This window comes from Telopea speciosissima, chromosome 10 (genome assembly GCF_018873765.1).
Source record: "Telopea speciosissima isolate NSW1024214 ecotype Mountain lineage chromosome 10, Tspe_v1, whole genome shotgun sequence".
NCBI lineage: Eukaryota > Viridiplantae > Streptophyta > Magnoliopsida > Proteales > Proteaceae > Telopea > Telopea speciosissima.
The window spans coordinates 10126772-10139755 of NC_057925.1; the positions used below are offsets into that span (position 1 = coordinate 10126772).

The 12984-nt window shown below is 38.3% G+C and overlaps 1 pseudogene; it reads left to right on the forward strand.

The window, feature by feature from the left end:
* The first annotated feature begins 1941 nt into the window (after positions 1-1941).
* On the forward strand, positions 1942-3483 carry LOC122641602 (annotated as a pseudogene).
* Positions 3484-12984: the final 9501 nt, after the last annotated feature.

Here is a 12984-nt window from a genome sequence, read left to right on the forward strand (position 1 = left end):
AGTTTAGGCGAAAATTTGTTAGGGTTCCAAAAAAAAAAAAAAAAAAAAACCCTTCACAGCCGTCCCTAATGGTGCCGGACCAGTAACCGACGACCTTAAAAAATCGGCGAGCAACCCCTTCACTGTGGTGGCCACAATCCCGATGCCAAAAACGGTGAAACCCCCTTAGCAACAATCAGATTTCCAAAAAAAAAAACATCAAAATCTGGGGTTTTATCATTGCCATAGTTTCGGTCATGGCAACGGCAGATTTTTCCTTGTTTTATTTTTTATTTTTTATTTCTTGTTCTTGATCTATGATGCTTTCACACACAACCAAAAATAAAAAAATTTGCAGTCCTATTGATCAACCATGATCAGGCTCTTATACCATTGATAGAATAAAACATGCGAAATATTCATGGAGACTAATGAGCATACAATAAATTACGGAGGTGTTCTTGGTGTACCTGGATCCATGGTTGTGGAAACCGAACTCTTGACGATCCTTGTCGCATACGGACTGTGTTGGTCTGGTCTGCCCTCTTTCACTCAACTTTAGATTTTTTCAGAGAGGTTACTTAATGGGCCAGTGACAACTATTTATAGTGGTGAGGGCAGGGACCAACCATGCATAGAAACTAGGGTTTCCTTCCCATTAAGGAAACAATACTTTAGGTCCACACCTAGTAACTGGACTCATACCATTAAGGCAGTTCCTATCAACAGTGCTAAACTGATTTTATCAAAATAAAGTGGAACTATGTTAACCGACCTTTATAGAAATCTTACACCGCCATCCATGGTAAACCTACCAAACGACCCTTCTTCGTCTTCTTCTTGCAACACCATCCGCCCCAAATTAAAACAATCCCATTTAATGTTAAAACACAAAATTAAATCATTCATCCCAAAAAAAAAAAAAACACAAAATTAAATTATTAAAAAAGTTTTTGGTTTTGGTTAGTTTCAGTTCTAGTCTAGTTTAACATGGTTTCTTACCATTTTATAGGTTTGTAATCCGGTTACTATCGGGTTCAATATGAATGTATATATATAAGAAAAAGAAAAAATCTCTCTGAATATGAGGTTTTTCCTACACTTGCCCAATGGAATTTTTTATTATTTTTTTCTCTTCAAAAAATAAATAAAAATACAATGTTTAGACTTTGGAGAACCCTTTTCCCATGAAAATCTCTCTTTTTCTTTTTCTTTTTCTTTTTTTGTTTTGATTATTTATCAGGCTATTACTGCTCTGATCTCAGTGTTTTATTGGGTTGGTCTAATTTTTGTTTTGATTGGTGAATTCGATTGATCCAATTTGGTTTTGATATCTACTGGGTTCATAAAACTCCATCCATAATTTCGCCATGGACACTTTTGGCGGCATGGCTAGCATGCGGTATATCCAACGCCATGTCAAGCGATCCAGGCCATTTTGTAAATATCCGATTGGATTTCGCCTTGCAAAAAGGTTTGGCAACTGCGTTTGTTGGCCGATTGTCCATAATGCCTTCATGTAAACAAGGAGAGCTACCCTATTTGTTTTGAATTTTCACTATTAGATTATAGTTTACAAAAAAAAAAACAAAAAAAAAACAAAAATGTAAGAGTTCAATTTGAATTGAACCAGTCCCGACCAATTTCGGTTGAACTTTGACACCCTTAATTGTACGGATCAAGGACTTTTCTGACTCCTTAAGTTCGTTTGAAAGGAAGCTTCTATAATAAACTTGTTAAACAATCAAACCGAAATACTAGTATTCAAAGAGTTTGAGACTTCCCTTCCAAGGATCAAATGCACACCAATCAAAGCGCAGCGGGGTGCAGAACGGGCAGCGCACGGTAGAGGATTCCATCTGTCCTTTTTCAAAGGTCTCTTTGTTATAAATTCACTACCACACTCCAGAAGAAAACACAGCCAAGACATTTTTCTCATATCAAACCATCCGTTAATCCATCATGTTACAGCTTGAGCTTCTACCACACTTCTCCTTTTCATTCTTCCATTCTTCTTCTTTGTCAAAACTTGCTTCACTTATTCAACCAATTACAAGAAATCATCTTCATCTCCTGCAATTAAGCTACCCAGATCCTATCCTTTACTAGGTTCAACACTCACCATATCTGCCAATAGAGATCGATTCAATCAATGGGTAACAGAGCTTCTTCACAACAGTGAAAATGGAACCATCATCCTTGAACGTTCTCTCGGCCATCGTCAACTCATAACTACCAATCCCCTCAATGTCCAACACATTCTTAAGAACCAATTCTCCCTCTACCCAAAAGGCAGTTTCTCTCAAGATTGCCTCTCTAGTTTTCTTGGTTCTGGCATCTTCAACATCGATGGTGAAAGCTGGAAATTTCAGAGACAAATCTCCAGCCATGCATTCAATACCAAATCCCTTCGGAAATTCGTCGAGACAGTGGTCGAAGACGAGCTCTCTGACCGTCTTCTTCCTCTCCTCTTGACCACCACCACTCAAAAATCCGTTCTTGATCTGCAAGACATCCTTCAAAGATTCGCATTTGATAATATCTGCAAGATTGCTTTTGGGTTCGACCCTAAGTATCTTTCCCCTTCATTCCCACAACCAGAAACAGAATTTGCAGTCGCATTTGAAGAAGCTACACTATTAAGCAGCAAGCGATTTGGTTCAATTTTCCGAGGGATATGGAAGGTGAAAAGGGCATTTGATATTGGGTCTGAGAAGCAATTGCGAATAGCAGTTACAAAAGTTCGTGAATTCGCAACAAGTGTTGTAAGAGAAAAGAAACAAGAATTAGAAGAGAAATCTTCAATTGAAACAGAGGATCTTCTCTCAAGAATCTTGAATTCCGGCCATTTAGATGAGAATTTCGTTAGAGACATGGTCATAAGCTTTATCTTAGCTGGTCGTGATACTACATCGGCAGCATTGACTTGGTTCTTCTGGTTAATTTCCAGGAATCCTCGTATAGAAAATGAGATTTTGAAGGAGATAATAAAGGAGAAACCAGAAGGGGTTGATCATTTCGATGAGGTGAAGGACATGGTATACACCCATGCTGCTCTCTGCGAGAGCATGAGGCTCTACCCACCAGTCCCTTTTGATGGTAAGCAAGCAGCAAGCGATGATGTGTTGCCAGATGGGTCTGTAGTGAAGAAAGGAATGCAAGTCTCATATCATCCCTATGCGATGGGAAGGATGGAGTCATTGTGGGGCAAAGATTGGGCGGAGTTCCGCCCAGAGCGGTGGTTGGAGAAAGAGGAGATTACCGGAAAGAGGAGGTTTGTGGGAAGGGATTCATACACATATGCAGTCTTCCAAGCAGGTCCAAGGATTTGTTTAGGGAAGGAAATGGCATTCTTGCAGATGAAGAGGGTGGTAGCCGGAGTTCTGAGACAGTATCGGGTGGTGCCGGCGGAGAATGGTTTTGAACCGGTTTTTATCTCTTATTTAACTGCCAAAATGAACGGAGGTTTCCCTGTGAAGATTGAGCTGAGGGGTGGAGAGTAGAGATTTGTGGGTCCTATCTATAATACTTTATGTTAATTACTTTTCTTGTTTCAACCCAACAAGTAGGATTAGATGGGATTGTTTAGGTTTTTGGGAGAATGTTCTCTGTGCCGTAACGCAGTCTATACCCAGGCACATGGGCAGTCTGTGCCTGGGGTAGGGTGGTCATTGTGCCCAACCTCATGTGCCTTGGCACAGGCTGCATTGCGTTACAGAGAACAGTGCCCCTAGGTTTTTTTGGTGAAGAATTTGAACTAGTTAGTCTGTGTGTAAGACCATGATGTAACATTATAACTACTATATGCTAATGGTCCATGTTTTTATGTTTGATTAATGGGAATTTTTGCTTTTTTGGGTGAAAAGAGGGGAAAATATGTCATATGATCATATCAATTTGTAAAAATTGCTTTATAATATTTAGAATGTCCACCAAAACAGAGGAATCCCAAAACCCACGTCGGGTAAAAGAAAGGATCCACTTAGAAATAGCATGGGCCAATACATGTAAAACAAAAAACAGCGGTACCCTTTACAGGTAAGATATCAAACACACAAGAGTAGAGATAATATAGGGAGGGGGAGAAGTAAAGGTAACCTTATACATATAATTGAGTACAGCAAATTTTTCCCAATCTAGTAACACTTAAACAAAAGGAACAATCTTCATACATGGCTGTATAAATCTGATCGTGTCGTTAAGAGATCAAAAATAAATTCTAGATTACTGTTAGGATAATGATAAAAAGGATCGAATCCACGAGGAACTGGAAAGCTAAATGCACTAAAATGTCACATCTACTAAGATGATTTGATAGTGGTTTTGAAAAGCAATTTGTAATATTTAAAACTAAATTAACGACTAATTAGCAATAGTGCGAATTGATGAGAAAAACAGCCTTTAGGTTTCAAATCCCCATTGACATGATTATTTAACTCTGGCACATACTTCGGTTCTTTATAGCTCAAGCCTAATGCAACCATAGAATGCTAATTTTAGTTCATCCTAGTTATAACCTATCTTGTCGATCACTATCGTATTTCGCATATGCTTAGCATCCTTAATTCGTTCAGTTATAAGCTATCATCTGTACAACCAAAATTTTGATAAAAACTATAGTTTGAATAATAAATATAAATTACACAAGCACATTCTCTAAATTAAATAATGGAAAAATTACAAGATTAACTAACATTGGGTTTTAGTTTACAAAACTAACCATCCAATGTTTATGTTAACAGAACTAGCCAAATCGAATTTCACTATTACAAAAATAACCAAAACAGTATCCCACCCTCACCAGTACATATTTTTTGACATTTTTGTCCCTTTCCTCTTCCTCCCCTCAACACCCCATGCCAGCCATGTCTGCAACCACTCCCCGCCCAACCCTACAATCATTCTCACCCCACAACCCACCTACTGGAGGCTCTAGCCACTCGCATGAAGGAGACAACTCACCTCTGGCTCCTGTCGCCCTCCTTCAACCCCCCCTAACCTGCATCCCATCGCCTGCGATGGGTTGCAACTTGCAACCACACCGATGCCCATTTGGAACAGAATATAGTGGATTCAATCACGGAAATGGTGGAATCTAAGGACTTCCTATAGATTGGTGGTCGGTGATGGTAGAAGACCGGCAGTGAAGCACATTTAGAATACGTGGAATTAAGCGTTTGGATAAGCAAAAAGAGTAATGCGATGCTGAGGCAGAGGAGGGGAGGGGAGGAACGGACACGAGGGTTCAAGGCGGAGGCTGCGACATTGAGCCCTCTTTTGTCCGTTCTTCTTCTCCCTCTGTATTTCTGCTCTTTCTCCCCTATCCCCTTCTTGTTCGTTTTTCTTATCCCTCTGCATTTCTGTTCTGTACTCCCCTGGCCTCTTCTTGTTCGTTTTTCTTCTCCCTCTGCATTTCTGCTCTTTCCCCCTGGCCCCTTCTTCTTCATTTTCCTTCACCCTCTGCATTTCTGCTCTTTCCCTCATCAACACTTCTTCTCTGTTTTCCCTTTCTCCTTTTTTTTATTTTTAAATAAAGCAAATTCAGGGCTGCTAGGGGCCAAAACACCATCCACTGTTCCTTGGCTCTTTTCTCCTCCTAAATTGGTGTCATCGATTGCAGCAAAGAGAGTCCCTTTGTTCCATGCCTCAAAATAGAAATCATGAGGAAAAAGCTGGCTTTGGGGCCGCACACAAAGATCCAATGGCGTTCTTGAATGCGACCGAGAGGAGACCCGTTCAAGCTCATCTTCCATGATAGAAGATCTCACCTTTGTTCGTTGACGGCGGAGACCAGGTTGGGCAAAGAACAGGTTCCGCTCCTCAACTGTGATCGGAGAAAGTAAGGTTCAGTGGTGTCGAACAGAGAAGGTAAGGTTAGGGGTAAATCTGTCTTCAGATTGGGGAGGATAAAATTTTGGATAGTTTTGTAAACCCAAACTTAAAACAGTGTATTTTTGTTATTTGAAACAATGAGTGGCTAATTTTGTAAGAGCAAATTTGGTTTTGTTTAATCTTGTAATTTTTCTTTAAATAATTCAATTAAAATCATCTACGAATGGATAGAGTTTCAACATCAAACAATCAATTATGCTTAAACCAGAAATTAAATAACAATTGTCAAAGGTTTATCTACACCTAAAAATAAAGGAAACTTAACCACTCATGGTGTTAACTGACAATGGACCGCAACGGTGATCTTTCATGGAGTACGACGAGCACAAAAAGGTTGGTGAAGTGTGCGATGCGTCCTTGTCCCTTTGCTGGCTCGGGGAGGTCTCAAAGACAACAAAAAATAAAAAAAACAAGAAAGAGAGACCCAAGAGAGAGCATGTGAGAGAGTGAGAGAGTGAGAGAGAGAGAGGGAAAATGAAAAGGGAATCAGGAGAGAGTCCGTTTGGACTTGGGAACTACCATTTTTTCTTTTTTCATTTTTTTATATATATATTTTTTGGAAAAAAAATGAAAGAGAGACCCGTGAGATTTTGGGAGAGAGAGAATAGGAAAGCGGGAGAGAAAATGGAGGGATGAGATTTTAGGAGACGTCATAGAAAAGAGGGAGATAAGAGAGGGAGTTAGAGAAGCGTTGGGAGAGAGAGAATCGTGGGTAGCACATGCTCCCCCTCTTAATCCTCTTAAAAACCCTAATATGATTTTAAAACTTTTCTTGAAATTCCCTTTCTGCCCTCCAACTTAATAATATTATTTTTTTATTAGATTTTTTTTACCAAAATTTCTAAAACTAAATCCAACCAATCAAAGCAGACTCGACTTCCTATGCTTACATCATCCCTGTGCTCATTGACGTCGAATCTGCGAACCTCTTTAAACATGCGAATATGCTTCAAATCTCCAGGCTGCCATCATTTGCATATGATCATAAAAATTATAAAATGATATCAATTTAACCATGAATGGTAAATTAAAAACATAAATTAAATATCACTTTTCATGAATATTTACGATCCGATCAAAGTCGTGCATGTGAGAGGGTGGGATTTTTTAGGCTTTAAATAGGGGTGGAGGGTTTGTAACTTTTCCAACTCCATGTGAGATGGGGCATGACCGTGCATACTTGCACGTGTATGAAATCTTGGGCCTAAATAAAACACAAACTATTGTCACGGTCGTATATGAAGTCTTTGGCCTAAACAAAATACAAAATATTATCTAGGAAAAACAGCCATGATCGATATCCTTCCTTCTCGCTCTCTACTTTTTGCCTTTGGATTTATCTCCTCTCACCATCCTCCATCCCACCACCTGAATCGTTGTTTATGTCCTAGACTAGAATCTTTGTGAACCCAAATCAGACGAAGTAGGGTGAGGATAAGACCATGGTATTAGTGCACAGTATCAGATTAGGTATTAATCACTTTGAAAACTGATATGATACTGATATGGTATCGGTATAGATCGGTCATATTGGAAAAGTTTACCCTTGTTTTTCTTTTAAAAAGACAGGTTTTTTGACTATTTTATCCCTAGTTTGTATCATTTTACTAATATGGTATCAATCACATTCAAAACCATGCAGTATCAATCGTATCGAGTAATCTGATACTTATAACTCAACCATGGATACAATCTCAACATTAGGACCGGGTCATTTTTGTTGGATCTTCCACATCATTGAGGAGCCCACATGGCAAGTAAGGCGTCAAAGAGTGAGGGGGTGAGGAGTTTGAGACTCACTCTCTCCCATGTCTAAAGCTGACTTTAAATCTCTTCATTGCTTTCTTTATAAAAAAGGGACAAGTCATGCATTGAAAGAAAAAAGACTGATATCTCAATGCTCTCAAATCTCAATAGGCACAAGTCATGCTTTAATAACCAATCACTATTATACATCTTGGAAGTTGGAACTACAAATTCACTATTGACCCACTGGACATTGAAGTTACTCATAGTTTGAACTATAAATTCAAATTGAATATCAAATTTCCCTCTTGATGGGGGTTTCAAATTTTTTAGTTAACTCGGCTAATTTTATTTGGATATAAACATAGAAAAATTTCTAACTCGGATCTAGTCTAATTATTTAAACCGACCAAATTGGCATGACTCTTGATCAGATTTTGCTAATTATTTAAAAATATATATTTTAAGTCTGAAAAGTTTTTAGGAGACTAAAAGTTCTTGGTTGGAGGAATCTTAACAGAGAAAAACTTGGATCAATCACTCCAATTGACCAATGTTGTGATCTATGCAATGTGACAGATGAATCAAATTGGCACATTTTTCCTTTCATATAAGTTCTCTAAATATGTGCCGTTTGTAGGGCCCAGGTTTGAATACAGAAGCTATCCAAACTACCTCCTGGTAAGGGTGTCAATTTAGAACCGAAACCGATAAAACCGAGCCGTATCAAACCGAAGTAAATCATTTTGATTTTGGTTTCAAAATCTGTAATCTTTTCTAGGTTTGGTTCGATTTTGATTTCATGCCTAAAACCGTTAAACCGACCAAATTACTTATTTTCAAACCGAATAAGAAATCGTATAAAGTTATATTCTTTTTAATCAAATTTGGATGATAAATTCTTTTCCATATTAGTGTTTGAGAAAAGTTTGGTACACTATGATCCTAACAAATAAGGATTTTTTATTGGTGAAAAAATGTTGGCTCAAACATTTAATAAGACCTAAAAATCAAATTAAAACCTAGTAAGAAGATGAATACAAGACTGAATAAAAACCGAAATCAAATCCAAGATTCGGTTTTGATTTTGAAAATGACTTCCTATTCTCGGTTCAGTTCTATTTCTACATTATGTTTATTAAATAGAACCAAATAATCGAAACCAAACCAATAGACACTCTTACCTCATTGCTCCATCTTTTTTATGCAGAATCAAACCTACATCTTAAACCGATCCAAGATTTACATTATTAATAACTCGTGTTCAAGGCCATCCAATCCAGTCCAGTCCAAGGAGCATTCCGTTCAGCATGTGTAGCAAATTCGGTTCAAGCATGTCCAACAACTTCCCCATGCACCAACGAGTCAATCATCCTTCTAGTGCATGTCATATCATCAATACTATGTTGGGAAACTTCCCTCACTTCAATTATAAGCAAGTCTAGAGGAGCAATTTGACGATTGCCATGATGATGTTTGTGGAAAAGTTTGCAAGGGTGACATTTTTTTTTGTTTTGGTTTAGCAAGGGTGACTAACGACTGTGATGATGTTTGAAGGAAGTTTTTTGAAATGATAAATAACACTTCACCTTTATTAGAGATCCCTCCATTGGAAGTGTTGGGCCATGAGTTCGACTCCGCCTCCCTCCTTGGGGCCATCTGTCTGAGAGGAAATTTCCTGGTGAACATGGGGCCTCAGTATCTATAGGATCAAGCACGAGTCTTGGGAGAATTAATCGGCGAAAGGCCGAACACCTCCAATTCCCAAAAAAAAAAAAAAAAAAAAAAAATTCTGAATATAGATCCTCGGCAGTTTAAGATTGAAGGACTTACGCGTTATGCTCGAATCAGAGGCTGCCATGTGGATTTCATACCAATCCAATCGTACTGCACTCAACACCAGGCGGCAAAGGGATCCAAATCCTAAAATTCCAATGTCGGCTCCTTGACTCGTTGTCGCTGGCCATTTCAACGTGTTAATTTCCTACCTTTTCTTTACGTTTTCGCAACTCTTCTAGACCTTTTCTTTTCTTTCCTTGCACCTTATTTCAGTGAAATATAAATCAAGTGAAATAGAAATTCTGAAATAGGTGAGGAGCTGTTTCAGAATTTCTATTTCATTTGATTTAGCACTCTTGCTCTTGAATGAACACATGGTTAATTTCATGGGCAAAGTAGTAATTTCATGCTAAAAATAAAACAGTACCCTTCCCCTAATGGTCTCACCATCACCACCCCACTCCCACCATTGGCACCGCCACCACCACCACCATTGCCATCGCCACCACAACCTATGGGTGTCAATTGGGACGGTTCCTGATATTTGGGACGGGATGGTACCGTTACCAGTATTTGGGACAGGATGGTACCGGTACCGGTACTAAAAGTGCCAATCCCAGTACCGTCCCATTTAGTTAACGGGACCAAACCCAGATCCCAGTCCCGATTACTAGCGGGACGGGACAGTACCGGTTCTTAAATGGTTCTAGGCACTGTAGAAAAAGGGAGAAGTTTAATTGTTTCTAACAAGGCAGGTTTATTAGTGTTGTGGAATTTGTTCACTATCATGAAATTTAAGTTGTCTACTGTTTTTTATAAAGCAATTTAAATTATGAAATCATAGTTTTACTTTTTCAAACTTCCTAAGATCATATGTAATAAGCTTCTCATTTTTTTAAATCTAGAGAAGTCCTACAAAATGGAAGAATCCCGTTGTGTTTCCTCTTTGATTTTTTCAAACAAAACTCCATTTATCACACATGCCACATGGTAGTATGGTACGAAGTACTAAAGTGCAAAAAGGAAGAACCTGGTAGATGTAGTTGGTCGAGGGAGGAGGGAGTAACACTGTAGTAGGTTCTGTGAGGAAACACTTCAAGCTATGGCTGTTGACCTGTTGTTCCTCTTCATATTCAAAAGACAATTAGTGAAACCCTAATGAGTCGTAATTCTTATACCCTTTCCTTTTTCTTTTTTTTTTAAAAACATCTTATTTATTCTTTCTTTTTAAACGGTACTAGTAGTTTTGGTACCATCCGGTACCTAATTAATATTTCGGTACTGGTACCATTGGGAATCCTATCCCAGAACCGTACCATCCCATTTATCATTCGGTACCAAAATCAGATACCAGTACTGTCCCATTTACTAATGGGACGGTCTAGTATCGGGTTTTAGCGGGACGGTATTGGGACGGTTCCCGGTTCCGGTCCCAAATTGACACCCTGGCACCACCACCCCCACTACTTCCATGTCACCACTACCCTGCCACCACCGTCACCACCACCACTACCCCACCGGCACCACCACCATCCTTCCCAAAGAAATATAGAGAATCTATTCTTAGAATTTGAACTATCAAATGAATTTTTTTATTCTTGAAATATTTCATATTGAAACAACCAAAACAATTTCAATTTTTTGACCAAAAATCTATTTGTTGACTATTTCAAGAAATCAATCCAAAATTGAAATAGAAATCATACCAAATCAGGCCTAAGTCAACACAAAACTAAATCATTTAAAAAAATTTTGCTTTTGGTTAGTTTCAGTTCTGGTCTGATTTAGCCTGGTTTCATATAATTTTTTTATAGGTTTGTAATCGAGTTACTACCAGGTTCAGTCTGCGAGGTGTTTCCTACACCCACGGCCCAGCTGAATTTCTTATTATTTTTCTCTCAAAAAATAAAAAATAAAAAATAATCATGTGTATAGGTTTAGGCAATGCCTCATGTTCAGAGAACCCTTTCTCATGAGAAAATCTCTTCTTTTTTTTTTTTTTTTTTTTTTTTGAGCTTTTGGCTTCGGTTACTATCACTCCAATCTCAATGTTTTATCGGGTGTGGTCCAATTTTAGTTTTGGTTGATGTATTCGATTGATCCAATTTGGTTTTGATATCTACCAGTTTCATAAAACCCCATCCCAAAACCAAACCAATTAGAATTCGATTCAGGTTGAACCGATTGATTGGTTGGTCCGACCAATTTGGCTTGAAATTTGACACCATTAGATTTCCAAAATATTTTCTTAGGGAAAATTACATCCCGCTCCCCTGTACTTTGCCTTAATTACACGTTCCTCCCCTTGGTTTTTCCACCTTACATTTTGACCCCTTGTGGCTGACGGTGTTAGGATGCTGTTAGTTAATGGTTTGAAAAGACAATATTACCCTTTACAAAGAAATTAAAACTGCATTTCCAATTCTACCCTTTCATCATCTCTAAAATCGATTAGGGCTTCCAAGCTTCTCCAACGACAGCCACCTCCAAGCTTCTTCGGCGACAGCAACCTTCAAGCATCTTTGGCGACAGCCACCTCCATTGCCTGAGTTTTGGGAGGGTCAAGGGTAATATTGCTTTCCTGTACAGCAAATAAAATCACAGACTTTACCTCCATCAACCATGGAGGATACACATCAAACCAAATTAAAACAGACCTTATGAATTATGAAATTCCAATGGAGCTGGTTTGGGCAATATTCTATGCACACACACAGAGGCTCCAATACTCCATATTCTTGTTTCCTTAATTGGCTCAATCTTTGCAAAAAAGTATATTTCCCTTGAATAAATTTCTCTACAATTCCTGACTTCCTGTACACCAATGAACAACTGAACCTATCGACCTAAAAACTGATTCATTTAAAAGGAACCCAAAAGAACGAGACAGAAAAGCCCAAAAGAGGAAGAAGCAGAAGAGGAATTAAGAACTATTGAAGAAGAAGAAGAAGATGCATCATGCCAGAACTCAGGAGGTTATGAGCGTGAGGTATCCTTTGATTTGCTCTACTATAATTTTAGCATTTGTGTATCCATCGCCGTTCACCAGTGCAATGATCGTTGGCGTCAACATCTGGTCCTTAACAATTGACACTAGCAGCCAACACCTCCGCATTTTGCTCTTCAAATACCCTGAAGATTCGAATTGGAACTGAGTTTAAACCCTAGAATTTGACAAATTTTCGAGTTTTGGTTGAATATTATTGATCTTGAAGTAAATTGGATTTTCTGAAAGTGAAAAGGGTTTGCTCATTTTTTGCAATTCTTGTAAGGTTTGATTTGAGTCTTAATTGGAACTGAATTTAAACCCAAAAAAGAATTTGACATTGTGTCTTTATTTTTTAGAGTTTCGATTTACTACAATTTAAGACTGATTACGATGATTCAGAGCCGATTTAGAAATGCACACCCTGAAGATTCGAATTGGAACTGAGTTTAAACCCTAGAATTTGACAAATTTCGAGCTCTGGTTGAATATTATTGATCTTGAAGTAAATTGGATTTTTTGAAAGTGAAAAGGGTTTGCTCATTTTTTGCAAGTCTTGCAAGGTTCGATTTGAGTCTTAATTGGAACTGAGTTTAAACCCA